The following is an 8,041-nucleotide window of genomic DNA, read 5'->3' as shown; positions in this document are numbered from 1 at the left end:
CTTCCCTTCCTCCTGCAATATGTATTTTGCAGCCTCACCTATAAGTGTTTTTGGGATGGGAATGGTGACAGGGAGTATTCTGGGGACTGGAGGGCATAGCGCAGCATGTGGTGGCACAAGAAAAAACTTGCCCCCAAGAGGCTACACCTCCCTCCTGCCCAGTGTTTCCCCATGTCCCCACTCCTGCTGCACCGTGGAGACCTGTCTGTCCCTAGAAAGGCCCAAGATGGGCTCTCTCACATTTTAGGCGTTCAGAAAGGTCAGGGAAATGGTGCTGTTTCTCCAGATCTAAGAGGGGACACCATTAATGTTTTGACAGAGAGTTGCTTCCTTCATTAAAGTCCGTATTTCCAGATGATCCTTGTTAAGAGATGTAGTGATACCAAATGCCTGAAAGTTATTTCTGGAAGCTAAACAACACAGGCTGTTGCCAGTATTTCTGTTTCAGTTGGCTCTGCAGACATTTCTCACTGGCATTCCAAGGATGTGTTGATCATCTCAGGGTATGAGACAACGTGTGCTATGTGAAAACACCTGAAGCAGGAGAATTCCTGCCCGCTATTTCAGTCCTTTCCTGTCCATCTGGATATGTCTCCACTCTAGCCATGGCAAACTCAGGTTTTAGAGGAAGGAATAGCTCTGGAGCTGGAGGGGAGTCTCCAGAAAATGGGTTCATTTGCTAGTTTTGATGCGGAGGAGTCAAGAAAACGTGTAGGTAGATGGTTTGCAAGTGAAAATTCGAGTGGTGCTAAAGGAAGAAAATAAATGACTGAATCAGGAGCTCCACCTTCCTGTCAGTGTAACCTTCTCAAGTTTCTTTCCTCCTGGTTCCTTTTCTTCCCAGTTCATGCTTATTGAGGTACACATGCGAGGACACAGGGATCAAAGTTGGCATCTCCAGGCTGCAATGGAGCTAGGAGGAGGCTGGAAAGGTGGGAGGTGCTTTGCATGGCTGTGGGAACATGCTCCAGTCTTCCTGCTTATCATCTCCCTAGAAAAGCAGTTTGAAAGTGATGCACAACATACCTTTGTCTCCCTGAGTTTGGTGATTTGTGCCTTCCTGTGACACAGAGACTCTTGGCCATCTGAGCTGCCATTAGGTTAATAACTCTTGCTCTTGGTGTAGAAAGAGTTATGCTAACACATATAAAATGTAATACAGCATCAAACCCATGTGGAAGAGGTGTGAGTAGCGTGACTTGCTTTCCTTCTCCGTGCCAATTAACACAAACGACTGGGTGTATTGTATTTCACATGGATTGCTGTCATGCGCACAACACCGAGAGCAATGTCATGTTGTCTTCCCTGAGCGCCAGGTGCTTCTGGCTTCAATTCTGTGTTCTCATTGCTAAAATTGTGGGGATGCAGTCACCCGTTCTCACACGAGAGTCTGTGTTTCACATGAAGACCTCTCCCTGAGCCCAGATCAGTTAAACCTGCTGGTTCAGGATCAGCAACCATTTAATATCATGGTCAAAACTATTAAAGGAAAGATGACAAAAAACAGATATGAGCAATCAAGAAATGTGGGACGGTGGCATTATGTATATGACCTCTTGGCAGTGCTCAGATTCTTTGTAAGAGCAAGAGGTAGCTACTCACGTTGGAGTTCGACTCACAATTTGTTCAAGGTAATTTGGACAGGCTGAGTTTTTATCTCCTTTTTTATTTTCCCATGGATGTATCTCATCCTAAAGCTGACTGGAACCAAATGATTATGAAACCTGGATTTCGGAAACGGTGAAAATTAAAGACTACAATAACAATCCTAAAAATGCCTCCCTTCCTTGGGAAATGGGCTGGGACCACGCACTTGCGTTCTCTTCTCTGGTCAGAAGGTGGCAGTGGCAGGCCCCAGATCTGCAGTGCAGTCTCGGTAGGATGTCCTGGGATGGGTGTGTTAACAATGTAGGAGGACCACAAGCCCCTTCTGCTAAATGACATAACGCAGAAAGAAGTTCATCTGGAGCCCGGGAATGAGGAAGAGGTGCATTAGTTCAATATGCTTTCCACCACATCCCAAGCATGGAGACACCACAGCTTTTCTGTCTCCTGTTTCGGTTTTTTAACACTCACACAGAGAAATAGTTTTCCTTGTATCTATCACTGTAACTTGTGGCCAATGGGCATCCTCAAGGAGAGCCCAGCTCAGCCTTCTCTTTGACTCTTTTTATGTCAGATGCTGTTCTCAACCTGATTTCCAGGCTTTCTCATAACACCTTGTATTGCCTGCGGTCAAGTCCCTGGCCAAACCACATGAAAGCTTGGGATGACAGAGATGTAGTGGGACAGCTCACCTTATTGAGTGCTACCATGGATGGATACAAATTGTTTAGGAAGGACAGGCCAGAAACGTGAGGAAAGGAAGTTGCTTTGTATGTGAGAGAGCAGCTGAAGGGCATGGAGCTCTGCCTAGGGATGGGTGATCAGTCAGCTGAGAGCTCATGGGTCAGGATGAACAGGCAGATGAAGGTAAAGTTGTAGTGAGTGTCTGATACAGACCACCTAATCAGCGAGAAGTAAATGAGGCTTTCTTCAGACAGCTTGAACTAGCTTCAGATTCAGAAGTCCTGGTCCTCATGCAGGGCTTACACTATTCCAGCATCTGCTGGAGGAGCAGCACAGCAGGGCAGTGGCCATCTATGAGGTTTCTAGAGTGCACTGGTCACAACTTTCTGACACAAGTGACTGAGGAACTAACATAGAGAGGTACTCTCATGGACCTCATACTTGCAGACAAGGAAGAACTTGTTGGGGATGTGAAGGTTGGGGGCAACCTTGGCTGCAGTGACCATGAATTGATGGAGCTCAAGATCCCGAGTGGGGAACAAGACAAAGTGCAGCATCACAACCCTGGAGTCAGGCTCTTCTCATTGGTGCTTAGGGCCAGGACAAGAGGCAATGGGCACAAACTGAAACACAGGAAATTCCACATAAACATAAGAAAAATCTTGTAAGCGCGGCTGAACACTGGGAAAGCCTGCCCAGGGATGTCGTGGAGTTTCTATCTTTGATGGTATTCAAACCCAACTGGACACAGCCCTGAGCAACCTGCTGTAGCAACTCTACTTTTAGCAGAGGGGTTGTACTGGACTATCTCCAGAGGTCCCTGCTGGGCTCAATGATTTTGTGAGTTGTGTGAATTCTGCTACTGGTGCAGCTGAAAGTGTTTTCACTCCTCTGCTTTGTGACAAGTGCCCATGAATGGGTCTTGTCCCCTATGGACCTTCCTTTGCTTATTTTCCAGGACCATCAGACAGACTGAACTGCTCACCTGGCTGGGAAACATCACCACAGGGTATGCTCTATCAGCCAGAAGGCTTTTGGGTCAGAAGCATCTTTCTGAAATATTCAAGCACCTGGAGAACAAACCTGGGATGTTTCTTGCAGCTGGTGGGAGATAGACTGAACCTATCACCTGAGCAGTAGAGACATCTTTTAGGTTTTCTACTGGTTTGGGCAGACTGAACCTGAGAACACACTTCTACCTGTCCTCAGCCAAAGACATATGGACATGTATTTCCAGCTTCAGTGCCAAGCACTGCAGTATTAGAGGAAGATGAAAAGAGCCTGGAGGCAAAGCTGCTTCATTTCAGCCAGGTAATTTACTGTTTTACATGTGTTGTCCTTGTTCTCCCCTTCTGGGTCAATGAGAAGTGACTCAGATAGGAAAGTATCTCTTGTTCATTGGATTAAGTCTGGAAGGAACTTAGGGGATAATTAAAGCAGGTGACAGCTAAACTGAGCAAGTGATTTGCCTTCCTGCATCATTAACAATGCCTTTGAAAGCTAGATGGAGCAAATAATCTCACAACAAGTGATTACTGCCTCAGTCAGTCAGGGTTGATGGGAAGGGAGAAGACACCAGCTTGGAAGAAAATTTTTAAAAAAGAAAACTAGAAAAATTTGTAGCATCATAGAATCATAGAATGGTTTAGGTTGGAAGGGACCTTAAAGACCATCTAGTCTAACCCCCCTGCAATGGGCAGGGACACTTCCCACTAGACCAGGTTGCCCAAAGCCCCGTCCAACCTGGCCTTGGGCACTGCCAGGGAGGGGGCACCCACAACTTCCCTGGGCAACCTGGGCCAGGGCCTCACCACCCTCACAGTAAAGAATTTCTTCCTAATATCCAGTCTAAAACTACACTCTTTTAGTTTAAAAACTATTACCCTTCATTCTATTGCTACCTGCGCTTGTAGAAAGTCCCTCCCCAGCTTTCCTGCAGGACCCCTTCAGGAACTGGAAGGTCACAACAAGGTCTCCTTGGAGCCTTCTCTTCTCCAGGCTGAACAGCCCCAACTCTCTCAGCTGGTCCATGTAGGGGACGTGCTCCAGCCCTCTGATCATCTCTGTGGCCCTCCTCTGGACTCTCTCCAGCAGCTCAATGTCCTTCTTACATTGGGAGCCCCAGAACTGGATGCAGTACTCCAAGTGAGGTCTCACCAGAGCAAAGTAGACGGGCAGAATCACCTCCCTCGCCCTGCTGGCCACACTTCTTTTGATGCAGCCCAGGATGTGGTTGGCCTTTTGGGCTGCAAGTGCACACATTGTCAGTACATGTTGAATTTTTCATCGACCGACACCCTCAAGTCCTTTTCCTCAGGACTGCTCTCAAGCCATTCTCCACCCAGCCTGTATTTGTGCTTGGGATTGCCCCTACTCAGGTGCAGGACCTTGCACTTGGCCTTGAACTTCATGAGGCTGACATGGACCCACCTCTCCAGCCTGTCCAGGTCCCTCTGGATGGCATCCCTTAGGGAAGAAAGACAAATTTCTACTAGTTATAAATATCTGATCAGTCCTTTCTATGCACATTTTGAACAGAAAGCAAGAACACACTTTAATAGTTATTAACTCCAGGAAGGTTCCCCCTTAGGACCACTGTACCCATTTGTTGACCACTGGCCAGGCAAGTGATAAATAAGAAGGTACCACCCAGAAAGAGTTAAGTGCTACACAGGGGTTAGTCTAAATACTGACCCAGAGATAAGAGGTGCCTGCATCAAATTCAAAGGTAAAAAAACCAAACAAGTTGGTAAAAAATAGTAAGGCAGGTGAATCATTACATTCAGGGAACAAGACTCCTTACAAAAATAAATAATTTTGTTTCCTACCTTCCTCTCCTGGTGAATATACAAAGCGACAGTAATTCTCGGGCTCAGGACACAACACATAGTCATAGAGGTAGCTGTGGTGAGATCTAGTGGGAAGACGGGAAGAGCAGCAGAGTTAAAGAAACCCTTTGTACTTGCAGTCTGGTCTGATCTGTCTGCCCATTTCCTGCACTAACCAGCATCCCTCATGTCCCAGTCCAGTACCAAGGTGGAAAACAGTGTGGAGAGAGCTACCACACTTTCTGTATCTGTCTGCAGCTCCAACCTACAGCAGACTGACCTGCTACCACATGTGAAAGTCACAACTCTGCTCAGCCTCTGTGCTTTGAGCCTGTAGCTTCTCAGATTGAGGGAACACATGCCCTTTCCCCAAGGGCACCTTCCAACAACTCAGTTTGAGGAATCACCCAACCGTTACATGCCCGATAGGCTTGAGAGAAGGCTGAAGTATCTTGCAAAGCTGTGCAAATATAATGATTTTAGAGCCAGGCAGAGAAGTGTTGGATCTTGGCCATACATTGTAGGGAATTGTAATGAAATCAATTAGTAGGAATAAGGCTGCTGTGACTAATGATCTAATGAGCGATGCTTGAGTGGAAATGGCTCTAAGAGAGCTGCAGGGTTGGATTCCTGATGTATTATTCATAGGGACAGGCCAGATTCAGGCTTGGCATTGTTTATTTTTTACTTGGTTTTTCCAGGTTTCTCTTTAACTTTCAAAGGTGTTCTTCATCAATGGAGAAAATGGAGGAGGGCAAAGATATCTGTTTAATTCCTCTCTTTTAGGTGCAAAGTGGCTCTCATCTCTAGAGAATTATGGTTTCTATGAGAGACAGGTGAGGGACACGATGCGTCAGAGGTGAAGTTCATGGTAGTTTAGTTCTTGGCACTCTACCCACGAGCAGGTTTACAGGTTGGATGAACCCATCCTTTCTACTGGCTTCCTTAAGTGGCTTTCATCATTGACATGATTTTGAAGCTACTAGGAGAAAATTGTGAATTGTTTGAATAAATCTTCTCTTTACCTTTCTAATACATATATCTATGGTGGTTATGATCGACCCTCCTACATGTACTAACTTAATATCTAAAATGGAGAAACAAAGGTTAATTTTTCATGGTCAGCTAGCAAATCATTGGCAGCGTTTAGAACAAACCTCTAAGTGGGCGGCCTTCAGGCCAGCACTCATTCCAGTTGCTTCTAGTAACTCATGCACCTCCTATCAACGTTGCACGAAAATAACAGAAGAGCACTGATGAAAAAGGAGCATTAACGAGTGGTTAAACCATGTGAAATACAATGCTGGCTCTATTTCTGGAGTTGGTACTACCTTGCTCCAGAAGCCTAATTGACCTTATATATATGATATTGAGATAATAATCTTTCCTCATTTTACAGGAGTGTTTTTGGGTTTAACCTACTCGTAGGTGTGCAGCAAAAGCTTAGCACTAGCATATGACACTGTCATGTCAGCACATCTCCACATCTACCTCTGTATGAAATTACAGCTTTTGCTGATACATTTGTTTGCTCTGGAAAGCTGTGTGATTCCTAGGAGATATATGAAGAGCTGTTTAGAATCAAGAACATCGAGAGTTTAAAATTATCAAGTAAAAAAGGCTCTGAATCAAAACCAGTGCCTGCACTTCTATAAGTACACATGTAGCTCATGGTCCCTGCAAGTCTGCCCTGGAGGTGGATGATATTTTAGGACTTCCCAGTGGGACCTCCTCAGCCTCACAATTAGGCAGTGTGAGCCAGTCTATTGTGAAGTCATGGGATTTTGAGATTATTTTTGGATTACTGGATTTTATTTCCAGTGTGGATGTAACTCCTGTAGGTCTGCTCACATCAGATGAGGATGCCTCCACCCAGAGACTGTCTCAGCTGGCCAGGTAGGATGGGAAAGAGGTTTGCACAGGTTTCTCAGCAACAGAACAAGGAGCAATGGTCACAAACTGGAACACAGGAGGGACAAACTGTTTTACTGTGAGGGTACCAGTGTCCTGGACCAGGCTGCCCAGAGAGGTTGTGGTGTCTCCTTCTCTGAAGACATTCAAAACCTGCCTGGAGGTGTTCCTTGGTGATCTTATCTGAGTGATCCTGCTCTAGCAGGGGGGTTGGACTAGATGATCTCCAGAGGTCCCTTACAAACCTGACCATTCTTGTGATTCTGTGATTCTCAGGCTGGAAGTAAGCATTTGACTCTGAATTGTTTCCTTTTTTTAATAAGAAAATCCTCTGAAATGCAGAGTTTACTTATACTAATTTGCTTTTGAACACATACACTAGAAAGCGTTTTTATTTTCAAATCTATCTTGTGGGTTGTTGAGGCAAATTTATACAGCTTGTGTCTTTTTCTTTTTTTCTCTGTAGTTAATGGAAAACCCCCAGCATAATAAGCTGTGATTACCCACAAAAGAATAATAGGAGTTCAACAAAACACTGTTTGAGTATTCCTATTAAGTCTTGTTATTTCTTTGGTGACTTGCCAACACTGCAAAGCAATTGCATAGGGTGTGCATAAAAGAGGAAACATTTCAGGCAATGCTTAAAGACTTAGATAAGATCAACTGAAACTATAAACAAGTAAGGTATGTTGTCATCTCCCAGAAAAAACAACCCTCCAGACTGAAGCAGGCACAAGAGTTAAGCAGGGTGTTGGCATGTATATTTCCATCCAAAATCTTATAACGTAATGAAGATCACATTTCAGATGTGCATGTGAAACTAATCATCTAGCACACATTGTTCGAGATCATTTAATACCAGAAACTACACCCCTTTCCATGTTTAATTTGGATGTTGTTTTTTTTTTTTTCTAAGAACAAAGCAAACATGAGCAGCGTATTTCCCCTTTCTTAATAGGATTATAAAATTCTCTGCCGAACATGAGGAACGCCAGACCAAGAATATACCAAAA

Source organism: Mesitornis unicolor, unplaced genomic scaffold, assembly GCF_000695765.1.
Source record: "Mesitornis unicolor isolate BGI_N332 unplaced genomic scaffold, ASM69576v1 scaffold7987, whole genome shotgun sequence".
In the NCBI taxonomy this organism is placed as follows: domain Eukaryota; kingdom Metazoa; phylum Chordata; class Aves; order Mesitornithiformes; family Mesitornithidae; genus Mesitornis; species Mesitornis unicolor.
This window is presented reverse-complemented; position numbering follows the sequence as displayed.